Genomic DNA, 11,785 nt, shown 5'->3' with positions numbered 1-11,785 from the left:
GGGGAGATTTCCACCAGCAAGAGTCACAACACCAATGTCAAATTCCTGCTTGTAAGTCAAGCAAGTAGCTCCACACCCAGAGACCCAGAACCTTCTAGACCTAGAACCTTCTAGACCCAGTACCTTCTAGAACCAAAACTTTCTAGACGGCCAGCCCTGGCCTCAACACTCTTGACTCCCTTGCAGAAACAATCTGAGCAGACCTGCTTAAAAAAAGTCATAAACAATAAAATCATTAAAAAAGTTTTTATTTGGGGGGGATGGAGAGATAGCATGGAGGTAAGAAATTTGCCTTGCATGCAGAAGGTCGGTGGTTCGAATCTCGACATCCCATATGGTACCCTGAGCCTGCCAGGAGCGATTTCTGAGTTCAGAGCCAGGAGGAACCCCTGAGCGCTGCCGTGTGACCCAAAAACCAAAAAAAAAAATTTTTTTTATTTGGGGTATACGCCAAAATGGTGTTCAGAGCTTCCTTCTGACTGTGTGCTCAGAGATCACTTCTGGAGGGGTTCAGGGGACACTATAGGGTGCAAGGGATTGAATCTGGGTCAGCGCATGCAAGACAAGAAACCTATCTGTTGTACTCTCTCTCCAGCGCCACAAAAGAATAGACTTTTTGGTTTGGTTTGGTTTGGGGACCACACCTGGCTGCACCCGGGAGTTACTCCTGGCTCTACACTCAGATTTTACTCCTGGCAGGCTCAGGGGACTCTCTGGAATGCCGGGGATTGAACCCGGATCGGTCATAAGCAAGGCAAACGCCCTCCCTGTTTGCTATCACTCCAGCTGCCAAGAATAAAATTTTTTAAATGCCTCCTATTTGTGAATTTGGATTTAACAAGAGCATTGTATATCAAGGACTAAGCCCCCATAAATCCCAGAGAACTACTAGATTGGTGAAATTTTTTTTTTGGCAGAATAATTGGAGAATCTGTTGCAAGGCTGCAGGGCACAGGGTGTTGGCATGGACCTTGGAGAAGTGGGTGACTATGAACAGGGCTGGTAGGGGTGGCTGAAATCAGCTCCCCCCAGAGCCCAGTAGTGTGTCCTTCCACCCTCTACCCCTACCCTCCGTCTGCAGAGGAGTCCTGGCCGTCCAGCCCAGCCCTGCCTGGTCCCCGGCATGTTGTCCGTCTGCCAGGGTCTGGGGCTAACTCAGCGCTAATTCCTCCCTAATGAAGCACCTGTGTCTGTAAGCAAATGAGCTGGCAGGTGGCGACCTGGATAAAATATGACCTGCTGGCAGGGGATTTGCTTACCAGTCGGGGGTAGCACCTTTGGTTCCTCCAGATAAAGCATAAATCACCCGACCTAGAAGAGTGACTGCTCCGTCCTCAACACCGGGCATCTCCTGGCCCCCTTTGATGCATTCCCTACTCACAAACCCACACATATAACCTTCTCCTTGGCTTGGGGTCAAGGACCAGGTCGAGATTCAGCTGAGGAGGCCAGAGGGAAGTTCTTCCTGTCCTGGGCACAGGCTGGCTGTGGACTAAGAAAAGCATCTCTGAGCAGGATCAGGGGGACCTGAGCAGGTGGTGCCAGGAGTTGATTCGGGGTTGGTGGTGTGCAGGACAGGCCCCTTGGCCCCTGGATTAACTCTGGCCTTCCAGTGCCTAATTCTAGATCTTGGCTCTCAGCTGTCTCCACCAAAGGAAAAAAAAAAAGGGGGGGTGGTGGTGAGGAAGAGGCATTTAAAACTGGACATAAACTCTCGATGTCTGTTATCACCCCAATGTTTTTCTCCTAGAACCACCCCACAGAACAATATTCAGAGGCTGGGGGGACCAGTAATTTGAAGAAGTTTCTTGACCATTAAGGCCAAAAGCCAAAGACTCGTGCAAGAAACTGCACCCCTCTGGCTACCATCCATTCAATGGTATCCCCCCCAGCTCCAAGCAGAGCAGAAAACTGACTCTTTGAGGCTGGGTAATGGAGTTGAACCAAGAGCAAAGTTCATTCTTTTTTTTATTTTTTTTTTAACTTTAGTTTATTTGGGGGCCACACCCACAGTGCTCAGGGTTACCCCTGGCTCTACTCTCAGAAAATATTGCTAGCATTGCTTGGAGGACCTAAGATGCCAGGGATCAAACCCGGGTCAACCATAGGCAAGGCAAACGCCCTCCCCTATCGCTCCGGCCCTAAAAGGCCCTTCCTGGAGGCTGACCCAGGTTCCCAAACCAAGTTGCTGAAACTTTCTACTTCCGCAACCTTGGGCCAGGTTTCTAAGCTGCAGGGGGCTGACTAGCTGTTCCCCTCTCCCATGTGAGTGCCGCCACCCCCTGTCTTGTCTCTCCCACCCATCCCCATATTCCCTCATGCTCTGCCAGGAGCTTTCTGCAACCCAGCCCTGGAAGGAGACCCCATGGGTAGCTCTCCAGCCTGGGGCTTTGGGAGCTGCCTGATGAAGACAGAGCCTTTTGCTAATGCCATGTGGCTGCTGTGACAGCCTGTTAATGCCATTTACAACGTCCTGTAATTACGTCTCACACATGCTCAGGGCCCAGCCAGCAGGAACATGCCCGGGAGGGGCCTCCGAAGAAGATACTTGGAGCTGCAGTGGGGGGTGGTGGTGGTGGAGGAGCTACAGGGTAGCAGACACTGCAGGGCAGGGGAGAGAATTTCCACCTCCCCAGCTTGGGCTAAGTCTGACTTGGCAGCCCTGGGTACCTAGAAAGAGCTTTACTTACCCATTTGCACCGGCAGACTGTTCCTACTTTTAATTGTTGTGGAAATTTGGGTGAGTCATAAACCCTCTCTGAGTCTCTATATTATTTTTTTGGAATGAGGTTGGGACACAACTGACTTTGCTTAGGGGTTCCTCCTGGCTCTGTGCTCAGTAATCACTCGTGGCAGGCTCTGGGGACCATATGGGATGCCGGGGATCAAACTCAGGTCAGCTGAGTGCAAGGCAAATGTACTACTGTTCTGGCTCAACTTCTTTTTTTTTTTTCCTTTTGCCAAAGTGGTCATTTCTGGAGGTGTTTGATCCTGGTGGTGCTTAGGGGACGCCCAGGTGACCGCAGGAGGTACTCAGGAAGCCAGGCAGTGGGAGGGATGGAAGCCAGAAAGTCACATCTTCAAGGTCTGTGCCCTACCATGTCAGCCGCATGGCCAGTCCTGGTTCTGGGAAGTTCTTACTGTTTTCTGTGGGGTGTCTCTCTGGAGAATGACACAGCAGCCGAATGACAATGGAATCGTTCAAGGTGAGCAAAACAGGAAGCTGGGGGAGAGGAGAAGCAGAACCCCATGCTCAGGGATGCGTAGGGCACTGGAGTATATCGTAGAAGCCATGGTCCCTGAGCCAGAGAAAGAGGATGGGGTTTAGGTGCTTGCCTTGTAGGGGACTTACTCTGGGTGTGTCCCCCAATTCCCCAGCCCCTAATCTAATGTCTTCAGGTTAAGAACCTCAAATCTTGGGCCCAAGCAAGAGCATAGAGGTAGGGTGTTTGCCTCGCATGCAGCCGACTCAAGACAGTCTCAGGTTTGATCCCTGGCATACCATATAGTTCCCCGAGCCTGCCAGGAGTGATTTCTGAGCTCAGAGCCAGAAGGAACCCCAGCTGTGGCCCAAATCCTCCCCCCCCCCCAAATCTCAAATCTTGAGCTTCAAAAATAATCTGAGATAAGATGCTTGTCTAGTAAGCACTTGGGCTACAATGCCACCAGGAGTGACCTCTGAGCACAGAGCCAGGAGAAAGTTTGGAACACTCCTGGGTGTGTCCCCAAAAACAAGAAAGAATCTCAAGTCTACATGATAATTTTAATGTATGATAGCTAAGGAGGGGTCTGGTCCTACCTGGTTGTGCTCAAGGGTCCCTCCTGGCAGGAATTGGGGACCATGTACAGTGCCAGGGATCAAGCCCAGGTTGGTCGGGTACAAGATCAGCACCAACCCACTGTTTCCTCCCTCTGGCCTCAAGTCCTGGATGTTGGAGGGACTCAATTCCAGTATGTTTCTATTCCGCTGGCTGTGCTTTAAGTCAGGGTCTACTGCCATGGACTCAGGACAGAGGCATTTGTGACAGTGAGTGGGTGACTTTGGACGGATTCCTTATCCTAAAGTTCCACACCCTAAGTGACAAGCCTGAATGAAAGCACAGCAGGGAGGACATTTGCCTTGCATGAGGCTAACCCGAGTTGGATCCCAGCATCCTACATGGTCCCCCGACCACTGCCAGGAGTGATTCCTGAGTAACCTCTGAGCATGGCGGTATGCTCCCACTCCAAAAATTTTGGTTTTGCCCTGAATTTAATGGGACAGGAACTTAAAAAAATAATATCCATACCTGGTCATTGATGCTTCTTGCAAGCAGGCAATGAATTCTGTCCTTGAGTATTGTTGCATATGTAAACATTTGATGGGATTATTATGTGACTGACCCTACCCTGATCGGTGATTGTGCCCTTCCCTAGGGTGTGACCTGGCATTCTGCCCCCACCCTAGGGTGGCACCTGATTCTGCTTCCATTACCTGATTCTGGGGGATAAAAACAAGGGTCTGTGGAAGGGGAGAGGCTTTTGGCTGGAACTTATGCTGAGTCTTTGGACTTCAGTCTTGTCCACCGAATAAAGCTAATATTTCCACAAGCCTGACTGTCTGCGAGCTGTTTACCCGCCGTTTCACCTCAGAACCGTCGGCTGACAGGGTGGCAGATGCGTGCTCCGAGCTGGAGGGGAAAGACCTCATCCTCCATCCCTCCATCAGTCAACCTCTTCAGGGGCTGACTTGCAACACTTGAGGGCTAGTAACAAGAGCTCAGAGGGGGTGGAGAGATAGTACACAGTGGGGAGGGTGTTTATCTAGCATACAGCTGATGGGAGTTTGATCCCCAGCATCCCACATGTTCCCCTGAGCCTGCCAAGAGTGATTCCTGATAGCAGAGCTAGGAATAAGCCCTGAGTGCTGTTGGGTGTGACCCAAAAGCCAACTCCAACCTAGAATGCTCAGCTTTGGAGCAAGATGGGTCTGAGTTCCAACGTCTTCATCCTTGTTGCCCCAAACCACTCTACTACCCCAAGTCACTTGCCCCGTCTGCGAGTGGCTTGGCCTCAGGGCTAATGGCACCAGGATTCCTTAGAGCAATCCCCCCTAGTTCCCCAGTTTCTCTGCCCCCCATCACCCCCTCATTCTCAGTCTGGACCCTCCTCTCGTCCTTCCTGCAGGAAGCTGAGGACTCAGGGACAAGCCCTTGGGAAGGGAACGGACGGAAGGCGACGCCAATTTCCAAACCATTAGTCCCCCAGTGCCGGGCTGCAGGATGGATCGTGATCCAGAGCAGGGTGACATTTGGCAAAAGTTGCTGATGAGGGATTGAATGATTAATCGTCATGACAACCAGGCTGGGGTAATGACAGGGACGCAGTGGCGGCCCCCGAGTTAAACACAAAGCAGCCCACAAGCCCGGGCGGTAAATTACTAGGCATGTCACCGCTGTGCTTTTGGAGAGAGCGGCCGTGCGTTCCTAATGAGAGGTTAACTGTGTCCCCAAAGTAATTACAGCCGATTGAAGAGGTAGCTGGTAATTAGAGGATTAGCCGTGATGAGGCTCACCTGCCTGGTTGCCATGGCGATGGGGAGTGGGCGGGAGGGATGGGCCAGGAGGGGCCAGGCCGCCGGGCAGGCGCTTCTCCCTGGCAGGTGCCAGAGGACCCCGGAGTGCCCACCAACACTGAAGGGACCTTCTGGCGGAACGAGGACTCGAACTTGCAGCCCCTGGTGGGCTGGTGGACAGTCTCAGCTTCCTTGAGACTAGAAGAAGGGGGCTTAGGGGCCGGACCGATAGCACAGTGGTAGGACGTCTGCCTTACATGCTGCTGACCTGGGAAGACCCGGGTTTGATTTCTAGCATCCCATATGGTCCCCTGAGCCTGCCAGGAGAGATTTCTGAACACAGAGCTGGGAATAAACCCTTCAAGCAAGCAAGCAAACAAACAAACAAACAAGCATAACAGCTTTAATAAACTTTGGGGCCAGAGAGATAGCACAGTGGTAGGGTGTCTGCCTTGCACACAGCCGACTTGGGACTGACCCAGGTTTGATCACTGGCAGCCCATGTGGTCGTCTGAGCCTGCCAGGAGTGATATCTGAGTGCAGAGCCAGAAATAAACCCCTGAGTACTGCTGGGTGTGGCTCCAAAACAGACACACACACAAAAAAACATAACAGCTTCAATAAACTTTGGAGCCGGAGAGATAGCACAGCGGTAGGGCATTTGCCTTGCAGTAGGGCATTTGCCTTGCATGAGCTGGGACAGACCCAGGTTCGATTCCTGGCATCTCATATGGTCCCCCGAGCCTGCCAGGAGTGATTTCTGAGTACAGAGCCAGGAGGAACTCTTGAGCACTGCTGGGTGTGGCCCCAAAACAAACAGAAAAAGAAGGGTGCTTAGACCCAACAGCAAGCAAGAAAACCTGTTGCCACTGGAAGACTGAGAGGCATGGGGAAAAGGGGCATCTCATATGGTCCCAAACAGTCTCTGTGGTGCCACCTCTGAGCCTGGCATCACTGGCACCCAGCCAAGCACGCACATTCTTGCTCCTTGGCAGCCACTCGGTCAGAGGGGAGCGTGAGCATTCTGGCGTCTCACACAGGGAGCAGAAGAGGGCTTCCATGTTCCAGGGCTTCCTGAAGTCGAGGAAATGCAGAGTGACTGGTACCACCCCACTTCCTGGGTAGCATGGAGCCCCTGAGTGGCTCCTCCTCCTCTTCTTCTTTTGGATTTTGAGCCACACCCACTGATGCTCAGGGATTCTTCCTGGCTCTGCGCTCAGAAATTGCTCCTGGCAGGCTAGGGGGATCATATGGGTTGCTGGGGATCAAACCCAGGCCCATCCTGGATCAGCTGTGTGCAACAAATGCCCTATTGCTGGGCTATCTCTTTGGCTCCTCCTGCTGCTTCTTTTGGGGACACAAACCTGACCTAAGGGCTCCTTGCTTCAAGGGCATCTAATGGGACAGAATCCAGGACTCCAGCATGCAAAGCCAGCATTCTCGCCCATTGGTTTATTTATCCTTCTCCCCCACCCCCAGTTCCACTGTTTTTAGCTTTATTGGGGGCCCCACCCAGCCGTGCTCAGGGCTTACTCCTGGCTCTGTGCTCAGGAATCACATTCCTGGGATGCTCACGAGAGTATCTATGGGAAATGTTAGAACCAGAGCTGGGCTGGCCGACTGCAAGACTAGGGTTTATTTAACCCTCTGTAATATCTCTCTGACCTGGGCAAGTAAGTCCCTTTGCCTCTGTGACCCTCTGATTCCTGCCTGCCCAGTTGTTCTTTTGGGACAGGAAAGGAGCATTAGGTAAATGGGGTCCTTACAAGAGACATGTCACACACGTTCGTTCATTCTGTACCTCATGGCTATTATTATTGGATCTATAACCCATACCATAAATATTGAAGGGATCCAGAGAGGCCTCAAGGGGCTGGAGACAGACTTCACAGGCAGGAGCCTCGAGATCCATCCCTGGCACCACATGGTCCCAGGAGCCACTTTCTACTATCATTGAGGCCTCTCTGGGAAGGGGACAGGATACCCTCCCATGGGTGGGGCCAGGATCCTTCGTGTATCATGGGGCAGGGCCACAGGCAGAAGTGCGGGTGGCAGCTCTGCAGGTGGAATCCACCGACCCAGGTGAGGTCCAGGAGATGCTGCGGCTAGAGATGCCCCACGGCTGGGCTCAGGCTGGTACCAGGTTCGGGAGCTGCTGATGCCCAGCGTGGCTAAACTGCTGAGTGCCGTGGCTTAATGATCCCATCCATAAATGATAAGCCCTGCTCATTTCCAGGTCTTCATGACAAATTTATGGCCTTATTTAATGTGTGTGCAGCCCTACCTTCCCTTCCTTTCCCAAGGTGGTGGGGAAGCCACAGTGTTAGAAGGAGCAGCCGGCTAGCAGCCAGTCCTGTCTCCTTCCACCAGAAGCCGCCAGGAGTGGCTTAAGTCTCAGAAATCAGATTTCCCCACAGTTCCGGGGCCAGAAAATCCAACTGGTTGGCCATCTCCTGGTGAAGAAGTTCTTGCTGTCTATTCACATGGTCCAGCCTTGGTTGTGTGTAGAGAGCTAGCGAGAGACAGAGATCTTTTTCAGTGTTTCTTCTGACCAGAGTGCTAATTCCATCTGAAGACCCTGCCCTCGAGGCCTCACATAATCCCAATAACCTTCCCCGGGCCCATCGCCACATACCATCATGTGGGAGGCCCAGGCTTCCATGTATGAGTTTCGGTGTGGAAACTAACATCCAGTCCCTAGCATGATTTTTTGACACATATGGACATGCCTCTGTACATATGTACATAGACATGTGGGTGTCTCCCTTTGGAGTCATGTACTTCACAGATATGCATGGTCATATGAACATGCTTTGGGGCATAAGACGGCAGTTGTAGTGTGTGTGTGTTTGTGTGTGTGTGTGTGTGTGTGTGTGTAAGAACCTACATAAGTACATGCCAGGCTGTCCAAACATGTGCGCATGAGTTTATCAGGGGCTGAGACTGCCAATGGGTCCGAGAGGTACAGGGAAGCCGAGGGGACACTCAGAGGATGGGAAAGAGCTTTGATGGCTGAATCCTAAGAGGCCTACTTTCCTGCATCAGAACAGAAGGGGAGCCCCTTATCATTCTTGGGGCTCGTACTGCCTTCGGAGACATTAATAATAGATCAGCAAATTCCGAATGTAAATAGGGCACTCAGGCCCGAAAACACAGACATTCATCACCCGATACAAATGACATTGCCAGCGCTGATGTAATTACTGGAGCCCCGTTCGATGCAAGGAGTCCCCCACCTTCGTGCCAGAACCCTGGACGGTCTGTTGCTCCCCACCGAGCTGGGTCCTGTTGAGGCTCCTGCACCTGTCCTGGAGGGCATGGCTGAAGTGCCCCCGATGTCCTTGTGCTTTGAGGGTAGGACACAGAGAGCAGGCTTGTTGGCTCCACTTCGTACCCGGCTTTGAATAGGACCCGCCTTGTCTGTGGCCCTGCCCTTCCCGAGTGAGTGAGTCTCGGTGGCTCCCTAGCTAGGAAGGAATTTGAGCTTCGGGCTCTGCAGCCAAGGGGCCATGGGCTTGAAGACCCATCTGCCGCTTTTTAAGCTAGTTTACTCGTCACCCTGAGCCTCAGTGTCTTTGTCAGTGGGAATGAGATTTCATGGAAGGAAAGAACAAATATTCTCTGAATTGGATAATTTAACCCATTCGTGTTTATTATATTTGAAAAATAGAGTCTTCAGATGTGTTGGGGGACATTAGCGGAGGGACACAAAGACATTAGTGTGGGAGGGCGTGGTAGCCTTTTAGTGTTTTGGCACTTAATAGGCTGAGCAAGAACTTTTGTGGTTAAATTTTTTTGTTTTTGTTTTTGTTTTTGCGATGCACCTGGCAGCGCTCAGGGGTTACTCCTGGCTCTGAACTTAGAAGTCGCTCCTGACAGGCTCTGGGGGGAGACCATATGGGATTGAACTCAGGTTTGTTTAAAGGTGGCTGCATACAAGGCAAACACTGTATTGCTTTACTATCACTCTGGCCCAACTTTTGGGCTTGAGCTCAAGTTTCTTCCCTGAAAATGGGGGGATGAGAGGAAGAAAGAAAGAATGAAAGAGAAATCTTTTCTCCCTCAGCTCAGATTTCTTCCCTAAAAATGGGCAGATGAGAAGAAAAGGAAGAAAAGAAAGAAAGAAAGAAGGAAAGGAAGGAAGGAAGAGAAAGAAAAAGAGAGAGAAAGAAAGAAATGAAAAAAGAAAGAAGAAAGAAAGAAAGAGAGAAGAAAGAAAGAGAGAGAGAAAGAGAAAGAAAGAAATGAAAAAAGAAAGAAAGAAGAAAGAAAAGAAAGAAAGAAAGAAAGAAAGAAAGAAAGAAAGAAAGAAAAAAGAAAGAAAGAAAGAAAGAAAGAAAGAAAAAGAGAACAAAAATCTTCCCTCCCTCCCTCAGCTGTTCAAATCCTAGTGACAACTTTCCCAAAAGCTCCAGAAGGATCCATATGCTGAGCTCAGCCTCAGTCTCCGAAATTTCCTCTCGGGACCCCCAAGCCTTTGTGACCCAACTCCCTGCTCACAGTCCAGAAACTTCTGGGTCACAGCAAGAAACAGGTCCCAGGAAGTGCCAGGCACGCTAGTGCAGCCGCTCGGGGCAGAGACAGGGTGTGCCGGCCAAGTGTCCATCCAGGGCAGTACCCAAGTACCAGGTGCCCAGTGGCCCTGGCAGCTGGGCCAGGAGTCGGACTCTATCTCAGTGCTCCCATGGGTGATTCGGTCTCCTCTCACCCCTCCAGAATGTCGGTGCCAGTCAATGAGACAAAGCAAAGGGTCCCATCGAGGCCGGAGGTCAGGGCTGGGTCCAGGGGCTGTGCTCCCATGCCTGGGTGTCTGAGCCTCCCAGCTCCGAGCTGCTGCCACACCTCTCGGATTGTCTCGACACGGGGCCACCCCGAGGAGACGCACAACCCATCTGACTGCTACCTTGAGACGAGCCAGCGGCTGTCACCCTGCTCCCGACTTCAACGGTTTGCATCTGTCAAAGCAGCTCTCTTGTTCCTCCTAACTGGCATTAGCAGTAAACATATTGTACCGTGTCGCACTCTTTTGGCTGCCAGTGACAGGAACCACAACAGTGACAGAAGTTGCTTGGCTTCTGCGAGAAAAGCCACTGAGGGCAAGCGGGCTTCAGGTACCGTGTGACCCGGGGGCTCTCAGGAGGTCATTTTGGGTTCACTATTTTTGGTCTTCTCTCATGTCTGCCTTTCATAGTCTTGGCTTATTCTTAGAGTCTGAGGCTGAAGTCTAACTGCTCTGTCTAGGCTTGCCCTGCCCCCCATCTCAGCGTCAAATCTAGCCCAGGGCGACAGTAAAAACGTAGTCCTCCTTACAATCTGCATGGGTGCCATGAATCTGACAGGCTACTCCAGTCACCGACTGGTCCTGACCTATGGCCTATAGCCTTTGGCACCTTTACTGTGGAGAGGACTGAAATGTGAAGGACAAGGCCCCTCACCCCAAGAAAGAAAAATTAAGGTGTTTGCCCCCAAAGGAGAAAGACAGCAAAATACCCACAGATATAAACATCACTTCTTTGGGGGGGGGTGGTAACGGATGGGCAGGAGACCTCCCAGATGCTGAGGGTTACCTGAGGGCCCTTCCTGAGATTTTGGACCCCATGTGAGGGTTCGAGGCCTGAGACTGCTTAGACCCTGTAGTGCCAGGGATTATCTGGGTTCCCCCCAGTGGTGCTCAGAGCCCTCCAGGGCTCCACCCAGTGACGCTAGGTATTGAATGGGGAGGGTCAGTCTCATGCCAGACCCCCACCTCAACCCCAAGACTAACTCTCCAGCCTCTGGAACTGTTCTTTGAATTCACAAAAATGTTCGTGTTTTACTCACAATAAGATTCTGTTGGTCTGGGCTGGCGCCATAGCACTTGGCTGACCTGGGTCCAATCCTTGGCATCCCATAGAGCAGTGGTCCTCAAACTTTTTAAACAGGGGGCCAGTTCACTGTCCCTCAGACCATTGGAGGGCTGGACTATAGTAAAAAAAAAAACTATGAACAAATTCCTATACACATGACACATATCTTATTATTATTATTATTATTATTTTTTTTTTTTTACATATCTTATTTTGAAGTGAAGAAACAAAATGGGAACAAATACAATATGTGGCCTGCGGGCCGTAGTTTGAGGACCCACTGCCATAGAGCATCTCCCAGCCTGGCCGTGCCAGTCTTGTGCCAGTCCATACCCAGTTGGCACAGGGGCCAATTTCTCCTGCCAGATGCCATCTGCCCAGTGGT

The sequence above is a fragment of the Suncus etruscus genome, chromosome 2, assembly GCF_024139225.1.
Source record: "Suncus etruscus isolate mSunEtr1 chromosome 2, mSunEtr1.pri.cur, whole genome shotgun sequence".
Taxonomy (NCBI): Eukaryota; Metazoa; Chordata; class Mammalia; order Eulipotyphla; family Soricidae; genus Suncus; species Suncus etruscus.
Note: the sequence above shows the minus strand (reverse complement) of the source record.